Raw genomic sequence first — 15,196 nt, forward strand, 5'->3', positions numbered from 1 at the left:
AATCAGAAATATTTAATAAGAAAAAATGGGAGGGGATGCTGAAGAAAAGCATGAAGGGGTATTCTGCTGTCTACAAGATGGCAACAACAGACATATATATTCCCCTTTCCTGAATCATCTGTAACCTCGAGTCACAAATAGTTGAATGCCTACTAAGTAAAAGAATATACCCAATTGGGAAAAGTGCTGCCTTGATTGAGCTAATATTGTGGAAAGATGAAGAGGATAGGAGAGAAGTCTATAAACAAATCTAACCCATCACCTGTTTCTGTACATAAAGTTTTCCTGAAATACAGCCCATTCATTTGGTATCTTCTGTGGTTGCTATCTTGCTGTGATGACAGAGTTAAGAAGTTATAGCACAGACCATCTGGTCTGCAAAGCCTAAAATATTTACCCTGGCGTTTACAGAAAAAACCCTGCTGACCCCTGAGATATATGAATGGTAAATCATTTAGCAGAAAAAGCAGACCAAATATCCATTACTAATGTGGGAGAGGTACAAAGAGTCTGAAAATGGTCAGGAATCAATGGCAGAACTGAAGAATATAAATGCCCAGACTCAAAAATTCTACTGAGTGTTCAGTGTTCAATATAATGAAATAGTGGAAATCAATAATAAAACAAAAAAGAAGCCAACCATACCAAGGATTATCGTTATAAAATATCAGTATACTAAGGACAGAGAAAGAAGATCCTAAAAGTTTCCAGAGTGGGGGATATCATGAGAACTCAAAGCTCCCACACTCCTACAAAAAAAAAAAAAATTATTGGTCAGTGTCCAAGGTGTGAAAGTAGCCACCAGAACAGGCTTTAAACATTCTTAATCAAGAAATGACAGTTTGTTAGTCATAATAACAACTAACACTACCAGACCGGGCTAAACACATTTAATCAAACAATACCCATTTGCTTCAGTGAATATGTTTCTGCAAACTAGTCAATCATTGATAACCCTGTGCTTCTGAAAATCAATCACAAAGGGACTCATTTTGTGTTAAATCTAAATGTTCTTTCCTTACTCTTAGAAAAAATATCCTTTGTTTTACCTATCTCTCTGTGACATTCCTTTATTTCTCCTTAGTATGCCCAGGTCTATTGTCATAGGCTCCCTTACAAAACTTTCTCCTTCACTTCTGCCTTTAAATACACGAAGGACTATCTACTATACATATTTTTTCCTTTCCTGAATGGGGGCCCCTCCTCCAGACCCACAAAAAGTTAGCTGCTAACTTTCCCATGTATTAGTTCCTTTATTTTATTTCTAAACTTGAACCCATCATTCCCACAGATTTTCATGGTTCTTACCAGATTATAATTTTAGGAATGAAGATATGCAATGAAAGATGAAATCAACTTTCAGCTTTAGGAAAGCACATAAATTTGGGACAATAAAATTACTCCTTGTAAAAATTTAACCAAGGTCAGGGTTATTTCATGTAAAAAATTATTTAAAAATAGAATTACTTAGGTAACATTTCTATTATCAGTGCCATGCAAACATTACCTAACCACATAGATCTGTAATTATCTATTTGAGGAATATTTTTTTAAAAACTTAGGATTCTAATGAAAAATGCCTCCAAATTGTGTTTCTGAACCCAACTAGAAGAGAGTGTGGTGATGCTGAGACAAGAATTTCCTAAACATCCCAAAGAGCAAACCAACTACTTTACCATAAATAAGACTCACCTCCTGGGCTATGTCGCTTTTTTTTTTTTAATGACTTATTTGCTATTTTTCTTTATCTACAATTTACAAAAACACCTCACTTCAATGAACACTCATCAAAATGCCAACCAATCAACAACTGTCTTGCTTGAGTGGCAGTGCTTCTACAGCTGACATAAATTCACTCCTGCCTTTCAAAGTGTGTCGCTCTTTGGACTCTAATTCCCTAAAACCATGTTAAGACTAGCAGTCTGCTCTGCTCAGGGGAGGCAGTGTCTGACTAGGATAGCTGTTCCTTAAGTACTGTATTTTGGGACTATAAGATGCACTTTTTTTTTTAACCACATTTTTTGCTTCAAACCCACCCCCCCATTTTCCTCCTCTAAAACCTAGGTGTGTCTTATGTTGTGGACCCCAGACACACCTAGGTTTTAGAGGAGGAAAATAGGGGGGGAAATTTTGAAGCAAAAAATGTGGTTAAAAAAAAAAAGTGCATCTCATAGTCCAAAAATACGGTAATCAATAACGTCAGCTTTGTTTTTTGTTTCAGATATGAATGGTCTCTCTTATTCTTTGACAGTTGACTTAAGACCTTCATTGGCATCATTCCAAACGATGCCCTTAGACAAACAAGTGTACTGAATGGGCTGCTTGTGACCCACTTCTGTTTGTGCTTTTAACTTGCTACTAGATGAGTCAGTTTCAACAATGATGGGAGTTCCAATCTGTTCCTTGAGCTTTCATGACTAAATTTATTTTGTTATCCTAGGACATGCAACAAATATCGGGTTGGCCAAAAAGTTTGTTTGGTGTTTCCCTAACATGCTGTAGTAGTGCTCAGTTGTCTTTAACTTCACTGGACACAATTTTGTTGGACTCTATTGTGACAGCTGTCATATCAGCTTGCATTAAAAAAAAAACTTATCAAAACTGGTGAGTTTTTGTGTAGCAATTTTAATACTGAAGATGGAAGAAAATAAGTAACATTTCTGGCATGTCATGTTTTATTATTTCAAGAATGATAAAAACACAATTGAAATGCAAAAAAAGAGATTTGTGTAGTGTATGGTAAAGGCACTATGACTGATCAAACACGTGAAAAGTGGTTTGTGAAGTTTTGTGCTGGACATTTCTCACTGCACAATGGATGCTCCATGGTTGGGTAGCTGATAGCGATTAAATTGAGACATTGAGAACAACCAATGCTATACCATGTGGGAGATAGTTGACACTCAAAATATCCAAATCAATGAAGTTATTGGTTGAAAATGAAAATTGTGTTTTTTATTCTACGGAAAAAACTAAATGGACTTTTTGGACAACCCAAAATGTTGTCTTTAAAAGCTTACATGTTAAGCATTATCATCATTTACTACATGCAGAGTGGCACTTATTTATTTATTTGCTCTTATTTATTTATTTTGGTGTCCTCTATTTGGTCTAGAAATGTTTGCTGAATAAATGAATGACTAATTAAAGACTAACAATTAATTTCCAGCAAAGGAAATAATTATTTAAAAATTTAAAAGACCGCTAACAAATTATCTTTCATAGGTAAATTGTCATTTAAATTCAATTCACATCAATCATTGACAGATGTCACAAATCCCAATTGAAAATGAAATACACAAATCTTGGCATTAAAAAAAAGTTCTAGCCCTGGCTGGCATAGCTCAGTGGATTGAGTGTGGGCTGCGAATCAAAGTCGAAGGTTCGATTCCCAGTCAGGGTACATGCCTAGGTTGCAGGCCATGATGCCCAGCAACAGCACATTGATGTCTCTCTCTCTCTCTCTCTCTCTCTCTCTCTCTCCCTTCCTTCCCTCTCTAAAAAAGTTCTTATACTTGCCCTGTAGGACCTGTGATCTCAGTAGAAAAGAAAATGCTGTACAGTAAGAACAGTGTTAAAACCAGCAATTCCTGGGTTCCAGTGACACTTGCTCTTAACATCATAATCTATTTTTAAATTAATCTCATTAATAAATGTAAAAAGTAGGTTTTGACAAGGCTCAAATCCTTGAAAGGTGATATGTGACATTGAAAAAGTACAATTCCTTTCCACTGAGATATTATGTCAAGGGGTCTCCAAAGAGCGATAAATTAAAACTTTCCTAAAACACCTGTAACCCAAGCAATTCTCCTATTCTCAAGTTGTGTAACTACAACACTCTCCACCAACCAAATTGAAATTCTTTGATCTGAAATTGTAAAGAAAGAGGTAAGTAAAAACATTTTACTACTGGTTTCCAAAGTGAAGTGACATTACTTCTCTCACTAAACACTTGCAGGAAGAGATGATATTTGGTTGCTCCTTTCTGACTCCAACTCCAAAGTAGCATTTTAGCAGCTAAAGAGAATTACTGTGTTCTCTTCTCAGTCCCAAATAAAATGAACTAATTCAATGTTAGAAGAACCTGGTTAATCTGTTGGATGCAACGAGAGAATTCAAAACTTCTGAGATTTAAAAATTATTATTGGAGGAAGAAATGAGATCTAAATACTACCTTTCATAGCCTCTTTTAAAAATAAAACTTCTAACAGGGAACTACAAAACAAACAGAAAGCTACTAAAATGAATATTGCTTACCATATTTACTTTCTGAGTTGCCTGTCTTTTTCATAATAAAGACAAATGAGAAATGTTTCAATCTTATAGTCTGCTGAGACTTTTCCGTGTACTAAATTTCTAAGTCTAGTTAACATAGAATTCATAGATTATCAAATTGTTTATAGCATTTTCTCTATTTTTGATCAGTTATAATATCTCAAGTAGGAAACAATTTTTCCCTTGTCCTTTCCATGGATTAATATTGCCAGTAAATAAAGATTATTCCAATATACACTGTCACATGCAACTGAAGGTCATGTTTTTCAGTTTTATCACCCGAGTTATAACTGTTGTTACCTTTCAGTTCAGTACTTGATCACATCTCTGAAAGAGTGTATTAGCTAGAGTATAACAATTTATCAGCAATATGACAAATGCAGAAGCATTTTCTTAATAGATTTCTCAGCCAAATCAATAGATTAGCAAGGTAGTTAAGTGATCCCCCACCCCAAAATAAGTAAATAAAGATTCCGACAATCTTTTAAAAGCAGGCAGGAAGAAATAATGTGGGCTCAAGATCACCTCATTAGTTCCTAGTAGATCCCTCCAAATAGGCTGGATTTGTGTAGAACTCTACCATGCTCCTAAGATATTTCTGGACATGACCTAAAAACCTGTTGGTTTTTCCCACATGTCAGATATAGCTGTTAATTCTCTAGACATACATACTAACTCAAAGATCTGCTGTATCTTTTAAACATAATTTAGGTAGCCTGAGTATAGACATTATAACTTTATTATTTGCTATCTTAGAATCTGATATACATGTATACATGCACTTTAACTAAATTTTAAATTTAAAAAGTAATAAAAATAAAACAGTTACAAGCACAAACTTTTAGATCTGATTTCCCAGGTTAGAATACCAGTTCTAACACAGATTGTCTAAGTGACTTTGGTCATGTTAATTTAACCTCTGTGTACCTTATTACCTGATCTGAAAATGGGAATAGTATCTGCTGCTTAAAGTTTTTAAGATTCAAATGAAATAACTTATCCTACAGAAAATATTTAACATCAGTCAGTAACATATAAGCAGTCTATTTTAAAAATAAATTTAGATTTTTAAAAGATGATGAACAAGTCACCCTTCATAGGTAAACTGCCATTTTAGTTCACACAAAATATTGGACAGATGTCACAAATCCCAACTGAAAACAAACTACATAAATTTTGGCATTAAAAAAAAGTTCTTATACTTGCTCTGTAGATTATAATTCCAGAAGAATTATAACTGACACTAAAAAGAAGAAGAAAACTCATCTATTTTGTTATTCTTACAGGGCCTAAAATCTGAAGCACCCAAAGGACTTCAAAAGCATGCTATACTACATTATACTACACTACACTACACTACACTACACTGAACTATATACCTGGGGGAGTTGTAATCAATTTGTCTCTCTCCTTCGCCCTGTTACCAGGTCTAATTCATTCTATCTTGGTATCTCTGGAATCAATTTCATTCTCTCCATTCCATTACCTTGTAAGGGCCCTCATTATTTCTCACACAGGAAAAGGGGGATCAAGACACAAGTATGAAGGGAAAACATTAAATGTTCACAGTGTTTATGTTAGCTCACAATCAAGCAGGGTCTACAGAAAAAACTCCTATTGGTGCAGAGAAGAGAGTTCTCTGTCTGTAAGGATACGCCAGGCAATGCTTCTTGCCTAAGTCAATACTTAAACCAGACCAGTGGATATTTAAAGGAAAAGAAACTCTCACTAGGAGATGAAGATTTTCTGGGCAAAAGCACTAACATGAGAGAATTCATCACATCATGAATGCACAGAGGCAGGTAGAAAAGGAAGGAGAGATCGCCTTCGCTTAAGAGTTTGACCTGGCCCTGACAGGTGTGGCTCAGTTGGTTAAAGTGTCGTCCTGTAAGGGAAAGGTTGCGGATTCGATCCCTGGTCTTGGGCACAGGCATGGGCAACCCCCAGTACTAATGCAGACTATTCCCTGTGCCAGCACAGATCCCCAGTCTGGGTGCAAATGGAGGCAACCAATTGATGCTTCTCTTTTCCTAAAAGCAATGAAAAAAAAAAATGTCCTCAGGTAAAGATTAAAAAAAAAAAAGAAGGGAAAAGAAAAAGAAAAGGAGGATTTCCAGTCATGACAGTGGCATAAACACAGCTCACCTCCTTGCGCAACCACATCAAAATTACAACTAAAACATAGAACAACCATTACTCAGAACCATCAGAAATCGAGTTGAATGGAAGTGTGACTGACAAGTACAGAATTAAAGATACCATATCCATCCAGACTGGTAGGAGGGGCAGAGACATGGAATAGGCTGGTCCCACATCCACATGAAATGTCTGGCATCAAGGTGGAAGCTGGAGGACAGTTTTTTCTTAGATAGAAAGGAGGGCAGAGGTCATTATCCCTTTTCTGAGCTCTCTTCACACAAAGCCACAGAGCCAGCAAGCCAGTGTCATATCTGAGACTCTATGAAACTGGCTAACACAATTTGTCCTGCTCAGGAGATCCCCTGAAACTCCAGACATCCAACTTATGGACCCACCCAAAATGTTAACTGAAACTTTTCCGTATGAATAGCTGGTCTTGGCTCATGCTTCACAACTTCTTAAATTCAATGAAACAAGCAACACTTGGCCTCAGAGTGTGGCCACGGTCCCCATACCTCTTGCTAAGTGGCCCCAGCAGCAGCCAGCCTAGATTCACAGCTTTACTTTGGGAATCCCCAAGCCCAGCACAAGTAGCAGGCATCTCAGACTGCTTTATAGCTCAGCCACGGTGGCCTCAGGAAGAACAAGGGTGGTGGCTAACCTTGGCCTGAACCACCTGGGAAATCCCAGAGCCTGCATGCCCAGTGGACAGCTACAGACTACGTTGGAGGACCATCTCCCTGCCCCTGCACAGCTGATCCTCCACAGAGGGCAGAGGTTAATGGTATGCGGTCACAGTCAATCCTTGCAGCTCACTGGCCTGGATAAATCCCTTCCCACTTAAACATATATGAATGTTTATTGTCAATAGAAAATTAATAAAATTACCACGAACAGACTAGATAACAGAAGGGATAAAAGTATTTCGAAGTTTAGTTCAGTGCATTATTCAGTCATTTTGCCCATGTGAACCTTCATCACAAAATCTTATCCATTCTTCAGAGCTAGTCGTCATGATTACAATGACAATTAAAATTGTAAGCCAATTTTTTTCAGTGAGGATGAAATTTTTAAAAAATTGTTGTTCAAGTAGTTTTCTACTTTCCCCCCCCACCCCACCCTCCCCTGATTCCACACCCCCTTTGTTTTGTCCATGTGTCTTTTCTAGTTATTCCTTGAAAACCCTTCACCAGTTCCCCCCCATCATCCCCTCCCATCTCCCCTCTGGTTACTGTCTGTCTGTTCTTAATTTCAATGTCTCTGGTTACATTTTTTGCTTGCTTGCTTGTTTTGTTGATTAGGTTCTACTTAAAGGTGAGATCATATGGTATTTGTCTTTCACTGCCTGGCTTATTTCACTTAGCATAAAACTCTCCAGTTCTATCCATGCTGTTGCAAAGGGTATAAATCCCTCCCACTGATCTGCCAACAGCAATCAAGGTTCAACTACAAGAGGAGGGTATACTCAGCCCACATGAAGGGCATACCTTGAGTATCCAGCTTGGGTGATAGGGGAGGCTATGCCACTGGACCCTATAGAACACCTACTATATTAGGAAATACTACCAAGACACGGAGTCAAAGCAGCTCTACTACACAGAAACAAACATAGGGAGGCTGCCAAACCAGACAAAGAAACATGGCCCAAATAAAAGAATAGATCAAAACTGCAGAAAAAGAGCTAAACAAAATGAAGATAAGCAACCTATCAGATGCAGAGTTCAAAACATTGGTTATAAGGATGCTCAAAACACTTAGTGAGGACCTCAGCAGCATAAAAAAAAAATCCAGTCAGAAAAGAAGGATACACTAATTGAAATAAAGAAAAATTTCCAGGGAAACAACAGTAGAGTGGATGAAGCTGAGAAATCAATGATTTGGAACATAAGGAACCAAAACAAAAAACAAAAACAAACAAACAAAAAACAAACCACAGGTCTAACATCCACATCACAGGAGTACCAGAAGGAGAAGAGACAAAAGAATGGAAATCTATTTGAAAAGGCAGTGAAAGTAAACTTCCTTAATTTGGTGATAGAAATAGACATGCAAGTCCAGGAAGCAGAGAGTCCCAAACAAGATGGATGCGAAAACCTGTCCACTCCAAAACACATCATAATTAAAATGCCAATGGTTAAAAATAGAGAATCTTAAATGTAGCAAGAGAAAAGCAGTTACCTACAGGGGAGTTCCCATGAGACTCTCAGCTGACTTCTCAAAAGAAACTTTTAGTGTAGAAAGGACTGGCAAGACATATTCAAAATCATGAAAAGCAGGGATCCACAGCCAAGATTGCTCTACCCAGCAAAGCTATCATTTAGAATCTAAGGGGAGATAAAGAGCTTCCCAGATGAGAAGAAACTAGAGGAGTTCATCATTACCAAACCATCATTATATGAAATGTGAAAGGGACTTATTTAAGAAAAAGATCAAAACTATTAACAATGAAATGGCAATAAATATGTATCTATCAACAACTGAATCTAAAACTAAGCAAACAAGAACAGAGACAGAATCATGGATAGAGCGAGAGTTTTGATGGATGTCAAATGGGAGGGGTTGTGGGGAAATTGGTCAAGAGGTGATACGATTAAGAAGTACAAATTGATAGTTACTGAATATCTATGGGGATGTAAAGTACCGTATGGGACGTGGGAGCGCCAAAGAACTTAAGCACATGAACAATGGTATGGGGACTGCCTGGCGGAGTGGGGATCACAGGTGGATGGAGGCAAAAGGGGGGAAATTGGGACAACTGTAATAGTATAATCAGGAAAATAAAAGTTTGATCTGTATTTTACAAGAAACTGAGAGATAAAGAGTTTTCAAGTTTGGAAATAATATGAACTTGATTTTAGTTCATCTGTTTCAGTAAGATCACAGAAACCAAATATTAAGATTTCTGAATTTTGGAAATTCAGTAAAAGTTTACCACAGATGAGAGCTGATGACCTGAGTCAGGCAGTGACAGAAGGAATAACCAGATGGTATATTTGAGAAATGTGTAAGTCATAATCAAGAGAACATGGTGACTGACTAGATGGGTGTAAAAAGAACAATAAGATGCACCATGATCAAACAGGTGGATAGTGAGGCCATTAAACCAGATAAGTTGCCTAAGAAGAACTGACTCAGTTTAGTAGGTATCTTTTATCTTTTGGATAAATGATATGGGCAAGGCAGTAGCGTCTTTTATTCCTAAAGAGATTAGAAGGAAGATGCTCACTGCCTGTGTCAAAAGGCTTCAGGCATATAAAGAACACTTATTTGTTTAGTGAGATTATGAATGTACCATGTGTAATTTGTTTTACTCAGTATTTCTGGCTTATCAATTTGAAATACATAATTTATTTAGATGATTACAAATCCCAATTATAAGGTTTTATTGTTTTAGTTGTAAGGCTTCGTCAAATGAATTTTGATGAACTTTTGCCAGTTTATGAGAAATAAAAACATGAACAGAGATAATTATCATACAAAACCAAAAACCTTTCTAGGCTTAATGAGTTTCTCAGTGTAAAACGCTCTGTGACTAGCTTGTGTTGCACAATAAACCAAAACATAAAAATCACTTGCCCACACAGTGCCTGTGGACTCGGTCCTTTTCCTCATCTGAAGCCCTTTGTAAACAGGGGAGTAGCATATTACATACTATCTTTTATTTCTCTAGGAATAACCAGACACTACTGGCATGACGACACCACTGTCAGTGTTTACTTCACGTTCTTCTAAGGTCTAGTCTTTAAAAAATATCTAGTAAAAGTCAACCAAAACTATTGTAAGCAAAGAAGTAGATTTCCTCCTTCTTTTATGAAAAGGGCATTATTCTTTTTCAACTTCAAATTTTCCATTTTGTCTTCTCAAGTCTTTTCATCACCCAAATCTTATCTTTATATTTCCACACAGGAATATAATATGTTGGAAACGTATACTTAAAAGCCACAAGTAATTTTTCTGCAACAATGTGGTCCAGGATATTAGGTATCAAGTTCCACGAGGTGGCAAAAAGAACCATAAAGCCCAAATACTATCAAAAGGACTATTCACATTCTTAAAACCAAAAAAAGCAATGAAAGAGTAACCACCAAACAAGCCACCCCTGAAGAGCTTATTTTAGTCAACAGATCAATCAGATTAAGGATACAATTATTATTCCACCTAGCCCCATCAGGCATGTTAAAATTTAATGATTACAAAATGGAAGAAACTATAAGGACGGAGAGGGGGAAAGAAGGAACCAGGTTTTTAATGTCTTTTTTGGTACAAAGTATCAATTTTTAATGGCTGTTTTCCAACAATATCATTGAACACAGTGCATGTTCCAGAATACTTTATGTCCCGCCATGGCCTGACTGCTGATAAAATTTGCAAGGATTTTTAGTAGGCACTTTAAGTTACATGAAGTCTGTCCAGAAAGTCACCAGCCATGTAATATGAAAAGAAGAGATATTTATTAAAGAAGACAGAAGAAACATTGTACATAGGACAATGACGCCTCAATCCCTTAAGGTAGGCACCTTGGGACCTCACACAGTTCTCTCAGCATCTCTTCCACTGTTCAAAGCACTGCAGAATCCTCTGTTGGAATCTCTATCAGCTGCCCCGTAGTATTTTCCTGAATCTTATTGATGGTCTGAAATGTCTTCCCTTTTAAAGGTGATTTTAGTTTTGGGAAAAGGCAGAAGTTGCAGGGTGCCAAATCTAGGTTATAGGGGGGCTGAGTTCAACATTCATAGGTATTCTGCTTGCTGTAGGCCTTGCAGTACATGGATCACTTTCAACAAATTCCTGACCATCTTTGAAGTGTTTGTGCCACACTTTTTTTTTTGCACTGCATTGTCCCTGAAAGCCTTCTGAATCATCCCAATAGTTTCCGTGGAGGAATGTTCAAGCTTAACACAAAATTTGATGCAGATTCATTGCTCTACTCACTCAGTCATTTTGAATATGACGGCCACACAGTACACATGCTCACTCAATGGCATCTACTGCCCCCACTGACTAGTACAGTGAAGTTGTCATTGTTCCTGCAAGCGCATTCCGGTCCACCCTCCTTGGCTGCCAGGCTACATTGATGTCACCCTTCTTATTATATTAACAATTGCTGGACTTTATCCAGACAGACCTTGTTATACTTGCTATTACAGAGATCTCAGCCATGGAGTTCACCCAATTTATATAACATTAACACATACAAATGCTAATTCCAGCAAAGGAATGGTAAGGTACAGACTACTGATATTTCTTGACTAAAGCTTAAACCACTTTAAAAGGAATTAAGGAAAATATCAGGCGACCTCAGACTTTGCTATAGTTAATAAAATACATTTAAATAAGTATTAATCATCTGAGAGATTATGAAATTCTTAATTAAAAATCCGAGTAGCACCACCTTCTGATAAGACCACCATGCTATGTCATACACAAATATATCCTTAAATAGATGAATTAATCAAACACCTTTGTATTTTCATCTGAACATTAAAGAAGGTCTAAAACAATATTCAAAAACTTAATAAAAACCCAAGTGCCCCTAATAATCCTCCCCTACACCAAATCAATCACCTAGATATCAGGCATTTATTACACTTCCATGAAACTGTCTAGCACAGTGATATGCAAAGAAAATGGCTACACTGTTAAGATGAATCAGGGTGAATAACAGTCCTTGTTTTAGTGCTGAAAAGTCTTGTGTCCCAGAAAATCCTTCATTGTGAGCAAATCGAAATAGTTTGTCATCTTGGGTAGATACATCTTGATAGAAATTTGCTCCCTCTCATGTTTCATAATCTTAAAGATGTGGAACTGTGAAGGCATAAAAATCATCTAGCAATCATTTTGGGTACCACATAGCTTATCATTCTTTCACAATAGAATGATATTCTTTTCTGAAATAAAACATGGAAATTAAAAACCAAATTGTGGCCAGCAGTTAGCATTGTGAAACAAGTTTGAGTGTTTTTGGAAACAGACATTATTTGTATAGCCTTTACAATGTATGGTGTATACTGACGAGTGCTTTCTCGTTTGGATACAAGTCCAAGGATGCTCATCGAGGAACACTTAATTAGAAATGTGTACCTTTCATCTACTTAATATTTGAATATGCATTAAGATAAGTCACCAGAAGGTTAAAAAATTGAACAAAACACACTTGCTGTCAAGAAGCTTAGAGTTTTGCAGAAAAGATGAGACATAAAAATATGGAAGATATCATGAGACAGAAAAACACTCTGGAAATTCAGGAGAAATCAGGAACAGATTCATGAAGAAGGTGGCAAATGAATAAAAGTTACAGCATTTGAATTGGAAAGAAAATAACAGAGAAAAGAGAAGTGACAGCAAAGGTGCAGAAGGCAGCAAAATGTAGAAATAAGGTTAGACTACCCTAGAAAGCAAGGTCTGACTGCATCTCAGTGTACAAAAGAACAGGAAAATAAAAATAGCAAGAGATAAAGTTAACAGACCCCTGAGTATTGGTTAAGAGCCTTGACTCATTTGGCTAGATACAGTACTGGACATTTTGAAGAGAAACATACAATATTGAGAAAAGTAAAGGGACTTTACAAAATGAAACTTAGGTTCCCTATTTTCACAACAGGATGTTAACTGATACCACAGCACCTGGTATCTAAAACAAACACAGATTACTTTTAGTTAATATCAGTACCATAGACACAGCACTTAGGGTATCTACCTAAGATCTCACAAATGAGGCTGATGTATGGCCACATTCCCCCCCCCAAACTCCTTTGGATCTAACATGTGCATTATAAAATACTCAGTTAAGGCTTAAATACCTCATGGTCAGAGATGTATGTAACTGCTGCATAACCAACACTTAACACAGTGCCTGGAATACAAAAGACAATTATTTGTTGAATGAATCAAAACCAGTTTCTTGCCTAGGGCAGGGGCTGGCAAACTCTAGCCTTCAGGCAATCCCTGTGCTGCCTGTATTTTTGTAAATAAAGTTTTGTTCAAACACAGCCATTCAACTGCATATTGCCTATGGTTACTCATAATATTGGGTTGGTCAAAAAGTTCTTTTGTATGTTTTTAAAGATTTTATTTATTTATCTTTAGAGGGGAAGGGAGACAAAGAGGGAGAGAAATATCAATGCATGGTTGCCTCTTGTGTGCCCCCTACTGGGGACCTGGCTCTCAACCCAGGCATGTGCTCTAGAATGGGAATCGAATGGGCAACCCTTTGATTTGCAGCCTGGTTGCTCAATCCACTGAGCCACACCAGCCAGGGTTCTTTTGTTTTTGTTTTCTGTAAACTGGTTCTAGTAGCGTTTAGTTTTTAACGTCATTCAAAACAATTTTGTTAGATTGTATTCAGTTGTCATATCAGCATGCATCAAAAAACCTTATTAAAATTGGTGAATTTTTGCATCTCTATTTTAATACTAAAGATAGAAGAAAACACACATTTCCAGCATATTATGCTTTATTATTTCAAGAAAGGTAAAAATGCAACTGAAATGCAAAAAAAAAAAAAAAGAAAAAAGAAAAAAGAAAAAAAGAAAAAAGATTTGTGCAATGTATTCATAAGGTGCTGTGACTGATTAAACGTGTCAAAATTGGTTTGTGAAGTTCTGTGCTGGAAATTTCTCACTGGATGATGCTCCACGGTTGGGCAGAGCAGCTGAAGTTCATAGCAATCAAATCAAAACATTAATTGAGAACAATCAACATTATGCCATGAGGGAGATAGCCAACATACTCAAAATATCCAAAACAACAACGTTATTGTTGAAAATGAAAAATGTATCTTTTATTTTATGGAAAAAAACCATATGGATTTTTGGCCAACCCAACACAATGGCACAGGTTAGCCCTGCTGGTGGTGTTCATTGGGCATTGTCCTACAAAGTAAAAATGGTTGCCGGTTCAATTATTGGTCGGTACACATGACTGGGTTGCAGTTAGGTCCCCTCGTTGGGGTCTGTATGAGAGATGAGAGGCAACCTGTTAATGTTTCTCTCTCTTTCTCCTTCCCCCTCTCTCCAAAAATAAAAATAAAACCTTTAAATAGCAGAGTTTAGTGGTTGTGACGGAGAGGCCCACAAAGCCTAAAATATTCATTGTCTCACTGTTTACCGGAAGAGTTTGCTGATACCTGTTCTGCCCTATGGGCTACAGCCTGGGAGAGATAAGGAGATCTTGCCCATTAACTCACTGGTCACAAATGGGGTTTAGCTCACAACACAAATTCAAAACACTGAGTTACCTAGACTACAAAGTTAAGAACAACTCTTGAGACCAACTCTGGACTCAAAAGGAAAGAATACAGTTCTCAGTTATCAATGTCTACTGTGGTCTGGGGAAAGGAGAAACAGGGTTGTAACTCTGAAGGTAAGCCTCCAACATACAAATATTCAGAAACCTGCCAGCTTTACAGATAAAACGGACAGAAGGACATCTTGGGTAAAGTATGTTTTTGTATATAAAGCTGAATCTGATCTATTAAATACACCCACTTTGACTCTGGAAGTAGTTAATATAACAAGCAGTCTAACATTAAAGCATTCATACCATTGGGGCTCTGCAAAGTTTCCCTTCAGAGTTTGTTTGTCAGACCTATGTCAAGTACTTGCAACTCTACCTGCAGAGAGACTGAGAGCGCTAGTACTTAACATTTGCATTTTCATAGTAAGGTGTTCCACCAAGACTCATTTAAGTTTGTGTCTTTTCAGACACTGTGAGTCTCTACAGATAAATGTGAACACTATATAATGAGACATTTTTAGCCAGATGTTATGTTTCCGGTATATGT

General features: G+C 37.1%; 1 protein-coding gene across 2 annotated transcripts in view; it reads right to left on the minus strand.

Annotated features, from left to right (window-relative positions):
- The window catches only part of RAP1B (RAP1B, member of RAS oncogene family), a 38,243-nt gene that overhangs the window by 10,846 nt on the left and 12,201 nt on the right, over nucleotides 1-15,196 (minus strand). Inside the window, exon 1 of one of the 2 annotated variants that reach the window (XM_045829551.1) lies at nucleotides 13,215-13,241. The exons of the other annotated variant lie outside the window; for it this stretch is intronic. The gene's annotated coding sequence lies outside the window, so the exon portion shown is untranslated. Of the gene's footprint in view, nucleotides 1-13,214; nucleotides 13,242-15,196 lie in introns of those variants that run through there. 2 annotated transcript variants of the gene reach the window in all.

The sequence above is a fragment of the Phyllostomus hastatus genome, unplaced genomic scaffold, assembly GCF_019186645.2.
Source record: "Phyllostomus hastatus isolate PE091 unplaced genomic scaffold, TTU_PhHast_1.1 phas_scaffold_93, whole genome shotgun sequence".
In the NCBI taxonomy this organism is placed as follows: Eukaryota; Metazoa; Chordata; class Mammalia; order Chiroptera; family Phyllostomidae; genus Phyllostomus; species Phyllostomus hastatus.